Consider the following 12,917-nt stretch of genomic DNA (forward strand, 5'->3'; position numbering starts at 1 on the left):
CTCTATTCTTCCTGATGGGTCATCTTTAGGAGCTTCTCCAGCCTCTGCTCTGAATGTAGTGCTGCAAGCTCTGGTGCACCTCTATAATAGCATAAGTGGTGAAGTCAAAGTGCACTCTAAACTGAATGGAATGTCTATCGAAAGTGTCAAAGAAAGAAAATATCTAAGAACCTAAATAATTATTTTCCTCTAGACAGACAAACTGGCTCAAGAACATTTCTGAGTAGAATTCTGCAGATGAAATAGTCAGACCCAATAAATCAGAATAGTCTAGAGGTGCAGAAGACTGTCAGGGTTCCGTTCAGCTCTTCCTCATCACGTTTTGGACAATGTACACACAGAAGAAAACATCTCCATGCCCCCAGCAAATCTACCATTATTCCTGAGAATTTGGGCCTCAAACGCAGATTACAAATCCCTCAGAAAACACTTTCATCCAGAAGCGTTTGTTCCTTTAGAGAACGCTATGGGTTGCCATGGAAATGCTAGCTCCCACTGCACAGACATATGCCTCCTGGATTACGGCAGCGCGTTGTGCGTGCAGTCAGCTGTTCCTAATGTAAACTCCACCCAATCTGCACGGCGCCGCTTCTGAATTTGTTCTGAAAGCTTTGTTACATATTATGTTACCTTGAATCCTGGTCTTGAATCCCTGGTCTCTATTTTGGCTACTCTTGCTTTGTCTCCTGATTTTGCTCAACGTTGTTTACCCGGATGACTCGGAACATTTATGGGATTGTCACACTTATCCTTACTACGCTTCTCCTACCTGTTGCCGACTCGGAACACTTACTGGATTGTCACAGTTCTTCCTGCTACGCTTCTCCTACCTGTTCCCGACTCGGAACGTTTGCTGGATTGTCACAGTTCACCTTGGTATACTTATCATTAACTGTTACTAATTTGGAACATTCATCGGTTCTTCAAATCTAGGGTCTGCACCCTTTCGCTTGGGACCTTCATAAATAACTGGGGTTATTGGCACATTGGCGCAAGGATCAAGTACTTTTTGTTTAGGTGTCTTCATGTTGGCGGGAATAGACGAACATCCTGTCCACTTGGAACCTTCAAAAAACACTGGGGGTCATTGGCGCAACAGCGCAAGGATCAAGTACTTTTGTTTAGGCGTCCTCGTGCAGGCAGGAATAGACGAACATTGTTACTCCCGAAAATACTCCTATTGCTGCAATTTTCCTTCAGGAACACTCCAAGGCGCATGACAGTCTTCTGTAGGTAAGCAGACTGCACAGCAGCAGTGTTTGTTCTTCTATCCTGTGTGTTCCCTCAGTAATTCTGATTGTTCTATTCCCCAGGGTTACTCATCATACTTTTTTGGAATACATTAGTCAAACTACTCATTACTTGATTGTGAGTAGATATTCCTATCACTGTTTAGTTTCATTGTTGTTCCGGTTTTTCTTTTGCAGCCAGCTGTGTGCGTACCAGGGTGTACCAAATTTTCAGGCAATACTCACCTCAATCTGTCCTTTTGTACACTTGAGGGGTATATTGTCAAAAAGACTCAATTGCTTCATGACGTATAATGGTAGATTCCGCTGAACAGGTCCAGATTGCTTGCAATATTCCAAAGCATTTCCTCTCTATCTGTGGTCTCCTTAGCGGATTTAAAATGGATTGAAATGGATGATGAGGAGATCCCAAGTGAAGCAACTATCCATTTGTACTCTAAACTATCCTTTAAAGCAATTCTAGAGGTTAGTGAGTCCCTGCTTTTACGGGGCTTCAAGATATATATGCCCAGTCACACATTTGAACACAGCCCAAACGCTTTAAAGGAGTGGGCTTGTTGGGGACTAGTGAATTGGATTGTATGGCTCGTTCTATAAAATGTTTAATGGACCCAAAGGGAGACAGAAGGGTCTTACATCCGAATCCTCCCATTAACTTGACATGACTTGCCTCCATCCTAGCGTTCCCTCCAACCTCACCCCTCACCCCCAGAATTCCTTTAACAATGAACTAGCCTTCTTAAACTGGAACTCTAGAGGTTTCAACAGTTTTTAAAATGAGAATGTAAAAGATTTCTTTGCAAAATGTGTCAATATTTTTGTACAAGAGACCTGATTGTTAGATACTCTGATCATTGACGGGCATAACATGATTTCTGGGAGTGCTAAAAAGGGAAGACTAGGTAGGCCCTTAGGAGGCCTATTGATAGCAGACAAGATCGATATGGGAGCTTCGTTGAAATTGATTTATTCGAAGTGCGCTTCAATTCTGCTTTCAGAACTAGTCTCTATTGGGAAGAGTCAGCATAGAGATATTTTATCAATTAATTTACATTGTAATCCTAAACCTGAGGCAGATGGGGTCATACAGGAGGAGAAGGAAAGGTTCCTATTTGACTTGGTAGCAATAGAAGATCAACATTCTCTGTGCCAGAGCCTTTAACTGCAATTGTCCAAACTTGGAAGATGATTTGAAATATATAGCCTCAGTCTTAACCAAATCCTTTATAAGTTTGCAAGGCATATGGTGGGTAGAGTGTATACAGAATTGCAACTTGATTAGGATCAATGGGAATTTACAAGGAGATTGTCCAAGTACACCCACATTGAATAAGCTTTATCTTTCACAATAGATTTGATTTACTTGTTGCTACTTTGTTCGAAGCAGCCAGATCTTTAACGGTAGAGATGTCTACAAAATGTGACCATGCTCAAATGCTCCTGAAAGTCACACACAGTTTTAAAGACGCAATATTTTCCAATGACTTTTGTACGAACTTTGCAGCCAATAGCCTGGGTAACAGATTGAAGTGGTACTTGGGTGCCACCATTGCTAATATGAATGTAAGGCTAGAAATGCTTTTGGGGTCATTGAATGGGTAATCTGGGTGGGCAAAGAGTAATTCAGAGCACTTCCATGAGTTTATTTCCCTATGGCTTCCCAATGGGGATCAACCGTGGTCCTGGTCGCAGTACCCACTATTAAGAAGTAAGAAATACCAATTTGACAGGGATATAATGGAATCAGGAAAGGGGTTGTGCCGTCAAATAAGAGGGTTGAAGGTAAAATCTGAAAAATATAGAGCGGAAAAAAACGGTGGTTCAAGAAATTACATAAATTTGCTCAAAAAGCACAGAATACTGAAAATAATCAGGTCAAGCCAGAGTATGGTGGACTCACTCTTTAAAAGGGATGCTAGAGTTGTCTGGGCCCTTTTAAATGATAATGGGCCAGCAAAGCCAATTAAACAGGCTCATTGAATTTTGGAAAGTGCCTGGTGTGACCATTTTAATAAAATGTATGTTAAGACCTCGCTTCATACACCCCCTACACCTAATATTAGTTCATTCCTTTGGGTACCTAATTTTGATCCAGAGGAACTTCAATCAACCATACAAAATTTTAAATAACTCTAGAGCCTGTGGCCCTAACAACATACTAAATATAGTACTTAAAGCCAAATCAGTTATGTGGGCAGAAATTCTCTTGATAATATTCTTCTGGGTAGTGCATGAGGGTAAGATCCCACGGTCCTGATGGAGACCTGATATAGTCCCCATCTATAAGAAGGTATGCAGGGACTCACCTCTGAACTATCAACTGATCTAGCTTATTGATACATCACTCAAGGTCCTTGCAGTGTTTGTCTTTATGGACTTTTGTTGGATGTGCAGGGCAGACTAAGGCTTCGCATTTTTCAGACCGGTTTTAGGAAAAATACAGGGACATCTGTGAACAGCTTGATATACACGCTATGCCAGTTAAAAGCAAAAAACACAGAAGGAATATGTCTGTTTTCTACTAGCCTTGATATATCAGCAGCGTTTGACAGGGTTGATTGGCACAGATTGTGGCCAAAGTTGGAGTCCTGAAAGATTCTGCTAGGTTTGTTACACATATTATGTACACAAAACACCCTACAAGTACTGCTTGACTCGGAGGGGGTTCTTTCTAAAGAGACGCAGGCAAAATCTGATTTAAGACAGGAGCTTTTAAAGTATCCATCGCTGACATCCAAGAAGCACTAAAAAAGCTGACGTATGCTGACAACACAGTGCTATTGGACTCCACCCCTACTCGATTACAACGTAGTCTGAATATATATTGATTTCCCAGAGGGGCACAGTATACGAACTTCAAGTGGACCCTGAATGGTCGTAGGATAAGACAGTGGATGGTATCCACGACCTCTGGTTTCTAAGGGTCAATCGTAACAAGTAATGCTTTTTAAATAAGAAGGCGGAGGTTAAGATTGATACATTCTCTTCACAGATGAACGTGATCATGGTTACAATCCGCTCTTTCTCTATTTATTTGTTTATTTATTTATTTATTTATTTGGATTTATAAAGCGCCCTGCGGCCCGGAGGCATCGTGGCGCTGTTACAGAATGTTCACTTTATGCATTTTATGCCAGTTGTTACAGAGGCAATCAATGAAAGTTGTTACAGAGACAATTACAGACATTCAATGACAGTGTTGAACAGGTGTTCCGAGGTTACAGTGGAACAATGTTTGAAACAGTGCAGTGTGGTAGCGGTTTTAGTTAAATAGCTTTGTTTTTAGTGCCTTTCTGAGCATTGTTAGGGATTCTTCATTTCTTAAACTGAGCGGAAGCGCGTTTCAAGCTTTAGCGGCTAGTAGTTCAAAGCTAGTGCCGCTAGCTTTAGCTCTGTTGAATACTGGGACAGAAAGTAGGTGAGAGTATTTGTCCTGTTTTGGTCTGTGGGCAGGAACCTGGTGAATTCTTTCCACTAGGTAGGCTGGTGCGGTCTGGGCAATGCATCTGTGGGTGATTGTGAGAGCCTTGAATGTTATGCTTTCTTTGATCGGGAGTCAGTGGGCCTCTTTTCTTGCCTGGGAGATGTGCTCTCTCCTTGGGATACTGAGTGCAGCTCTGAGGGTGCTGTTTTGTGCAATTTGCAGTATATTGATGTGATTTGCTGACATGCCTAGGAGTAGGATGTTGCAGTAATCTAGCTTTGCGCCAATTGTGGCTCTAGCGATGTTGAGGCAGTTCTTTGGTGATAGGTAGGGTTTCACAGCATTTATAATTTTTGAGGTGAGAGCTGCTGATGATGATATGGCGCTGACTTGCCTATCCATTGATAATGTGGAATCTAAGTAGACATCAAGGGTTTTCACTGCAGTGGATGTTATAATAGCAGTGTTTTCAATACTGAAGGAGCTGTATTCGTCATCTATTTTTTAGGGATTCTTTGGGCCTACAGGTAGGATTTCTGTTTTTTCCCCGTTTAGACATAGGCCATTGGCAGCCATCCAAGCCTGGATGCGTGCACATGTTTCTTGGAGGGTGTTGAGGTCTTGCTCATAGTTACCTGTTAAGGGGAGGAGAATTTGTGTGTCGTCGGCATAGTTAGTAAAGGCGGTTGTAGGTCAACTGGTCGAATTTAAATGGTCGACAGGACAAATGGTCGACACCAAAAGGTCGACAGGTCAAATGGTCGAATTTTGTTTTTTGTTTTTTCACATTTTTTCTTTTTTTTGGGGGGGTCCCCCCAAACCCCTTTTTTTTGCTAAGACCCCCTTTTTTCCCTAAACGAAAACCTAAAAAAATATATATCACTAAAAAAGAATTCGACCATTTGTCCTGTCGACCAAATTGTGTCGACCATTTGTCTGTCGACCATTTGACTAGACACCAGTAAAGGCTATACCAAACTCTTCTAGGTCGCTGTACAGGGGGAGAGCAAATAAATAATAGAGAGTGGGGGAGGTACAGGAGCCTTGTGGGACCCCACGTCCAATGGGGGATGGAGATGCTGATGCCTGGTCCGAAAAGACTCTCATAGCTCGACCATCCAAGAAGGAGGTGATCCAGGCGGTGGCTTCTTGGGAGAAGTGGGCAGTGTCAGTGAGATGTTTACACAGGATTTTGTGGTCAACCAAGTCAAAGGCCACCGAGAGATCCAAGAGTAGGAGGAGTGAGGACTTGCCTTTGTCCATGGCTTGGAGTAGTTGGTTCTTAAGATCAAGTAATGCTGACTCCGTGCTGTGACGAGGGCGGAAGCCAGATTGCCTTTTTCTGAGGATGTTGTGAGCTTCTAGGTAAGACTGAATCTGTAGATAAGCAGCCTTGTCTAGAATTTTCAAAAGGAATGGCTCAATGGTGATTGGACGGTAGTTGTTTGGGGAATTATGGTCCAGAGTGGGTTTCTTTAAAAGAGGCTGGACCCAAGCTTCCTTAAGGGTGAGCGGGATGGTGCTGGTAGCGAAGGAGGCTTTGATCAATTTGGTGACAAATGGGGCCAGGGCTGTCGCACAGTCTTTGACTAGGTTGGCTGGGCATATGTCTCCTTTACATAGTGATGGTTTTGTACGCTTCATAATCAATAGGACTTCAGGGATAGTTACTTTCCTAAATGCAAAGGGTTTAGGTATGTTTTTGCTGTGTGGAGTGCTTCCGGCTAGAGGGCTCTTCAACCCTTGATAGTATTTTACCAAACTAAAGTTATCCCTGGCATGGCTTCATATTTCCAAAGGGAGACTTTGATGCTCCATCTTAAGCTTGCCTACATCTCTGACCATTGGTAATGAGGCTGGAGCTGGGGTTGCTCTCACAAAACACTCTATTTAATGGAATAAAATAAATCTGTATCTAAAACTAATTGACAGTGAGGGTGGGAACATATTTACCGCCTTGAACACGGTTCTATCAGACAGCGGTGATTGTGCATTAATGGAATTCACACTAAATTGCCAGGAGATTCTAAGGAAATACATGTTCCCCTGAACTCAGATTACCCGAGAAGTTTGGGACCAATACAAAAGAAACTAAAGTCTCCAGATAACACACAGAACAGGTTGCATCTTTATAAACCAAAGTCAGGCATGGAATATGTTTATTGTTTGCCAGTACTGAGCTCACCTATGATGTACATTTTAAAATGGCCTTCTTTTACCACAAGGTCTTGGTTTTTAGAATGCAGTTTTAACATTCAGCATACCTTGTAAATTGTAGGCCCGAGATTAAAAGTGGACACCTCAGAGCGTAGATGTAGGCCGTGTGGACTGGCTTCCCTAGAAACGCGCCATCATTTGGTATGCCGCTGTGACAGACAAAAACCTGTTGCTCGTTTATCTTTGGACAATGCATTCCCTCAGAAGATAAGGTCCTATCTGGAATGTTCTGGCTTCGTCTGGAAAACGGCAGGCAACTCACTTTAAATCTTGCTCTAGTAGCATTTCTGAAAGATATATCTGTGCTGCTAGATGACTAGTTTATATTTCAAAGACGAAGTACTAAGACAGTGCCATGAGATATATAATGACAAGTAGCAGGGTATAGTGTGGCTGTAGGCAACTTGTTAATTCTGAATACACCTTCTTTTCAGGACTGTGTTTGTTTAAACATATTGGGAGTACTGAATATCCATGGTCATTAGATACAATGTAGATTAACGTGATGGATGTTTTGAATGACATGCATGTTTTTATATATTTAGGTGACATATGTATGTATATGTTTATGATTATGATGTGAAAACATATCTAACTTGATCATTAATATGATCTTTTTATATGTTAATTTTAATGATGAATGAGATGTTCTTTTTTTAGAACTGTTCTTATTTGTGTAAGGTTTAACTTTTGAAACCATATAAAAATAAAAAAAAATAAAGAAAATAAAAGGGTTTGCAGGAATTGGTTGATTCAGTGGTTGCCCGTCCATAACAGGCGATGGATGGGAAGCCACTATTTGTAGAGCGCGCAATCAGTCTGACAGTGAGCAATCTACAGCCACTGCCACCCTGTACTTACAGGCACAGCTGCCTTTCAGTCACCCATTTCTGAAGGGGCACATGTGCATATGGTGGCCTGACCTGCAAGGCTGATGTTCCTTCAGTCCATATGTGTATGTGCGGGCAGTGCCCTGGCTGCTGTCCCTGCAGCAGGGAGGTGGTGTACACGAGCCCCGATCCAAAGGAAGCCATGAAGGTTTCACATTTAGGGTCACAGCATGAGGAGAACTGCAAATGTAAGGTCCTATGGGTCACACACCTGAGAAGGAATTCCCTTATCTACATCCAGCAGGGTAAGAGCCAGGAGCAAGCAAGGAGCCCAGGAACGGGACGCAAGAGGGGGGTTGGGGGTGTGTGTGTGTGTATGTGTGTGTTTGCGCGCAGGCTCAGAATGTGGTGTGTTGTGGCACTTGAACGGGCAGTGGCAGTAGTCTGTGACACAATTGGAGCAGTGAGATACATGGTGCATGACTCAGGTAATGAGAGACACCTGGGGTAGACTGAGATCCACTTGGCAGAAGCTGAAGTAGTGAGTGCCACCCAAGGCATAATTGGGAGAGTGGAAGAGATATGGGGCATTACGTGGCTATTGAGAGCCATATGGGGCTGAGATGGGGCCATGCTAGCCACACTGGGCAACACTGAGTGTCACGCCCCCGTTAGCGGCCCCGTTAGCGAAACAACAAACACTTCAGGTTCCCAGACAGACTAGGTCCCACTTACCTATGCAGGTCTGCCGACGGCGAGTGGGCGACGGCACTTGGCACTCTCGGAAGGACCTGTGAGGCACCAGCACCACTGGGCTCGTCACGCAATTCGCCATGTGACCAGGAAGGGACCTGGTCGGAACAGTGATATGCCGAGCATGTGTCACGTGACTGAATCTTGTGATCACCTTTGTATTCAAAAGGAACGTACTGACTCACATTCAGCGCTTCACAGCTGACTTCGTTAGTACTGTTTGGCGTTCTCACAGATTGTGTTGCTCTTGATTATCTCGACCACGGACTGCTTCCTGGATTCCTCTTCGCTTTCCTTTGGTACTTCTGCATTTGTCTCCTGGCTCCGCCTTTGGCTCATGTTTTTTCTCCTGCATCAGGTGTTATTACCACCCAGGTAGAGTGCCATCCTGTGTGACAACTGTCGCCTACTGCCGTCGACTACTGCAGACCCCTGTCCATTCACCTTATCCTGGGTACCCTGTCACCTGTATTGGGTAAGCCTTCTGTAGTGATATTGTATTGCTCTGATTGGGAATGCTTCCATTGTCTAACCTGGTTGCTTGCCTTACAGTGGTCAGGGGGGTCTTTCTGGCGTTCCTGGTTCCAGGCTGACGGCACTCTACACCTGTGGCCTCAAAGATTGCATGAGCAGTAATATTGCTATTTTGCTCGTGTGGTACAAGATGCAGAACTGAGCCAAAGCCAGTGAGTGTCAAATGTGCAAACTGGGTAATGGACAGCAGCGTGGGGCAGGACTAGGACAGTAGGAGTCTCATCGTAAAACTAGGTCTATCCGGGGCAGTGAGAACCGCAGGGACAGAAGGGAGCACGTGGGTTCAGGTTAGGGCACAACTGGGAGAGTGTACGCCACATGGGGGAGGGAGAGCAAAGCAGGGTAGCACCGTGCTACTGAGAGCACAAACCAAGGGCGGAATGGAGTCTGCCGACTTAACTATTGGACTGTTTCATGTTTTCCTCGTGCGGAATCACTTGTAAAAACATATGGCTTTTTTTGTTTAATATCACTGACAGAGTGAGCTGTAAAATGCACCAAAACACACCAAACTGCGGACAATATTTATACCCCACCACTTCAAAAATGCACCAGCCGCCAGTGCTGAGGTGACATCCTTCCAGTGTACAGTGACTTTGGTTGAGTATTGGTGTGATGTCAGAGCAGCGCTTAAAGATTCCACATTCTATTGCTCGTTTCAACACATGTTACAGACACAACCAAACAAACGTTGACTATATCCTGGGCTCCCACTTCCAGCGAATCCCTTCTGCCAGCCTCGTGTATGTCTATTATATTCTACTTGCACGTGTCTGCATACTTCTATTTATCTTAGAGTGTGTAAGGCCGACCCTCAGGAAGTCTATGCAACTAGTTACACCAGTGATTGACAGTTTAAATGAGCTCTGCGGGAAATTACAGACTGACGAATGTCCCTAGAGCAAGGATCACAACGCACGCACATAACCTGCTTTACATCAGCATGATGCGGGCAAGTGGCTTGTTATCCATCACAGAATATAATGAGTGATTAGTACATGAATGCTTCCTGAGTCCAGGCAGGCTGCAACCCAAACAGGATGCTTGCAAGGAACACATGATGCATTTACACTAGAGGCTGTTCACCGGTCTGCGCTTCTCGCGTGTAGTCATCATTTCTAGGGATTTGTGAAATGTTAATTCCATCAGAGAAATTGGGCAAACATTGTTGGACCCACTGATTTGCATATGTATTGCCATCACTGAAGTCACATCACAGAAACTGACATCACAGGGTGTGGCATCAGTCCTTGATAGTCAAGGTCAAAATGGAAAGATACATTACAGGAAGTTGCCATGAGTAAGGCAGGAGACACATGGCATAGTGCTGTGCACTTTATGAATGGTTCCTTTTGTTATATAGAGAACAATGCCGTGAGGGAGGCTTTTTATGGTAGCATGCACTGTCAACTGAATCAATTCTAGGCACAGGAAATGTTGGCAGATAAGGCACAGTAAGCTAAAATGATTTGTCCAGGATCACAAAATTTAGTTAAGAGGTGCAGCTGGCATTTCAGTCTAGTCTTTAAATTAGGCACCTAAACACATACTTTCTGAGCTCTAGTTGGTATAGCATATATGTAAATGTTAGGCTTTGAGAGATATTCTGTTTTCCAGCGCTCACTTGAAATGTAACCATATCACATAATAGTAGTATATAAGGTTACCTTTTGTCAAAGTGGCAGTTGGGGAACATGGGGGTTGACCCAGGAGTCAAGGTTGTGCGACCTGACGCTGACACCCCCTTTCTTGTTTACATGTCTTATTTGTGCTTCAGAGTGTTGTTAGTGTTGGTACCTTGTTATTTTGTCTCGACGTGCCTGTGCAAGTCTTTCTACCATCACATCTGCTGGGACTGAACTCCTTCCCACCTGCTTAAAACCATCAAACACTCACGGAGTGAAGCGGAGTGCTTCTGAGTGTTGCTAGTGTTGGTACCGTGTTAATGTGTCTTAACGCGCCTGTACAAGTATTTCTACTGTCACAGCTGCTGGGACTGGATTCCTCCCCACTTGCTTAAAACCATCAAACACTCGCAGAGTAAAGCAGAGTGCTTTTGAGTGTTATTTGTGTTGGTACCTTGTTACTTTGTCTCGATGTGCCAGTGTGAGTCTTTCTACCATCACAGCTGCTGGGACAAGACTATTCTGCACCTGCTTAAAACCATGAAACACTTGTGGAGCGAAGCAGAATGCTTCAGAGTGTTGTTAGTGTTGGTGCCTTGTTACTTTGTCTCGATGTGCCAGTGTGAGTCTTTCTACCATCACAGCTGCTGTGACAGGGCTATTCTCCACCTGCTGATAACCATCAAACACTTGCAGAGCGAACCGGAGTGCTTCAGAGTGTTGGTACCTTGTTTCTTTGTCTCCGCGTCTTTCTACCATCACAGCTGTTGGGACAGGACTACTAGGACTACTCCCCACCTGCTTAAAAACATCAAACACTTGCAGAGTGCTTCAGAGTGTTGTTAGTGTTGTTACCTTGTTACTTAGTCTCCACGTGCCTGTGTGAGTCATTCTACCATCACAGCTGCTGGGAGAGGACTACTCCCCACCTGCTTAAAACCATCAAACACTCGTCGAGCGAACCGGAGTGCTTCAGAGTGTTGTTAGTGTTGGCTGTCTGGTTGCATAGGCCTCAGAAGACCGTCTATGGAGAAAACAACGTGGTCCGCTTCTTCCCGATGTCGAGATCGAGACAGCATCTCAAGTCACAGGTGAGCTCCTCCTCTGACTCTACCCACAAATTGTCCAAAGTAGACGCTAGTCTATTCCCCCACCTCAAAGCTTTCAAAAACACCCTTAATAGCTGGCTCAAATACTCTAGTGTTGGTACTGAATGTACGGGTCTTTCCGCTGCACTTAAAAAGAAAATAATCACCTCCTAGAGTGCAGCGTGCAATGCACCCACTGCCTAAACCATCGAAATCCAATTTTCCGATGGCCAGCCTGGCAATGAGTCAAGTAACGGACACTGAAATCTTAGAAACAGAAGCAGGTATGTCCGGCGCTGATTCTGCCTTCACTCCGCCGTTCGACTGGATCCAACCTCTATTAACAATGAGTTGCCAAACAGTACATCTTCTATACGAAAAACATTACTTCACGCGTCCATTGACGACCCCAACTACATACCCTCCTTCCCCTACAAAGATCTCCACCCCTGCCATCACAGTGACCAACTGCACTGAAGACATCTTCCTGCAATCTGATCTAACTGACCTTCATTTCCCTGATGTGTTCCCAAGAATGCTTCCAACGAAACACACAAAAGATTTTCACAGCGAGACGGCCCTCTGCAGTCCTGAGGAGGCCACGGCTATTTCACCATTGGCTTCTTGTCCTGTCTCTATTCACAAAGAGGCCTTTGGCCTGCTCTGCCCAGATAAATCTACAACAATTCCAGAGCCGTTGTATATGTAACTCCACTCTTACAACGATACCGGCTCTTGGACTGGGGCAAACAACCTCAGATTGACTGCAGCCTTTGCTGAGTCTGATCCTTTACACCCAAGGTTGGGAAAACACGAACACTTCACTGAAGCTAACGCAAAAGTTTATGTTAACCACGTTGCATCACTGACTAACAAGCATTTCCCTGACAGGAACCCTGCTGCCTTCGCCACACATGCGTACTTGATGTCTGCACTCTCCATATCCGTATTACTATTTTTAAAACTATACAAAGGGATGAATGAAAACATCAAAGACCAGGCGACTCTGCTTGCTTTGATAAATTCAAAGATGAAGTACATAGAAGCCTTTATTACAGTCCATCCTGCGGCAGCTAGAAGCCGCTCTCAATTTAGAAAGAGCCGATAAGAAATGCCTGCTAAATGTGGTATTAGACCTTTTACACCTAAAACCACTGATAAGGAATGCAAGAAGATATCAGCACAACAGTAACGTA

This window comes from Ambystoma mexicanum, chromosome 5q (assembly GCF_040938575.1).
Source record: "Ambystoma mexicanum isolate Mex_15411 chromosome 5q, UKY_AmexF1_1, whole genome shotgun sequence".
NCBI lineage: Eukaryota > Metazoa > Chordata > Amphibia > Caudata > Ambystomatidae > Ambystoma > Ambystoma mexicanum.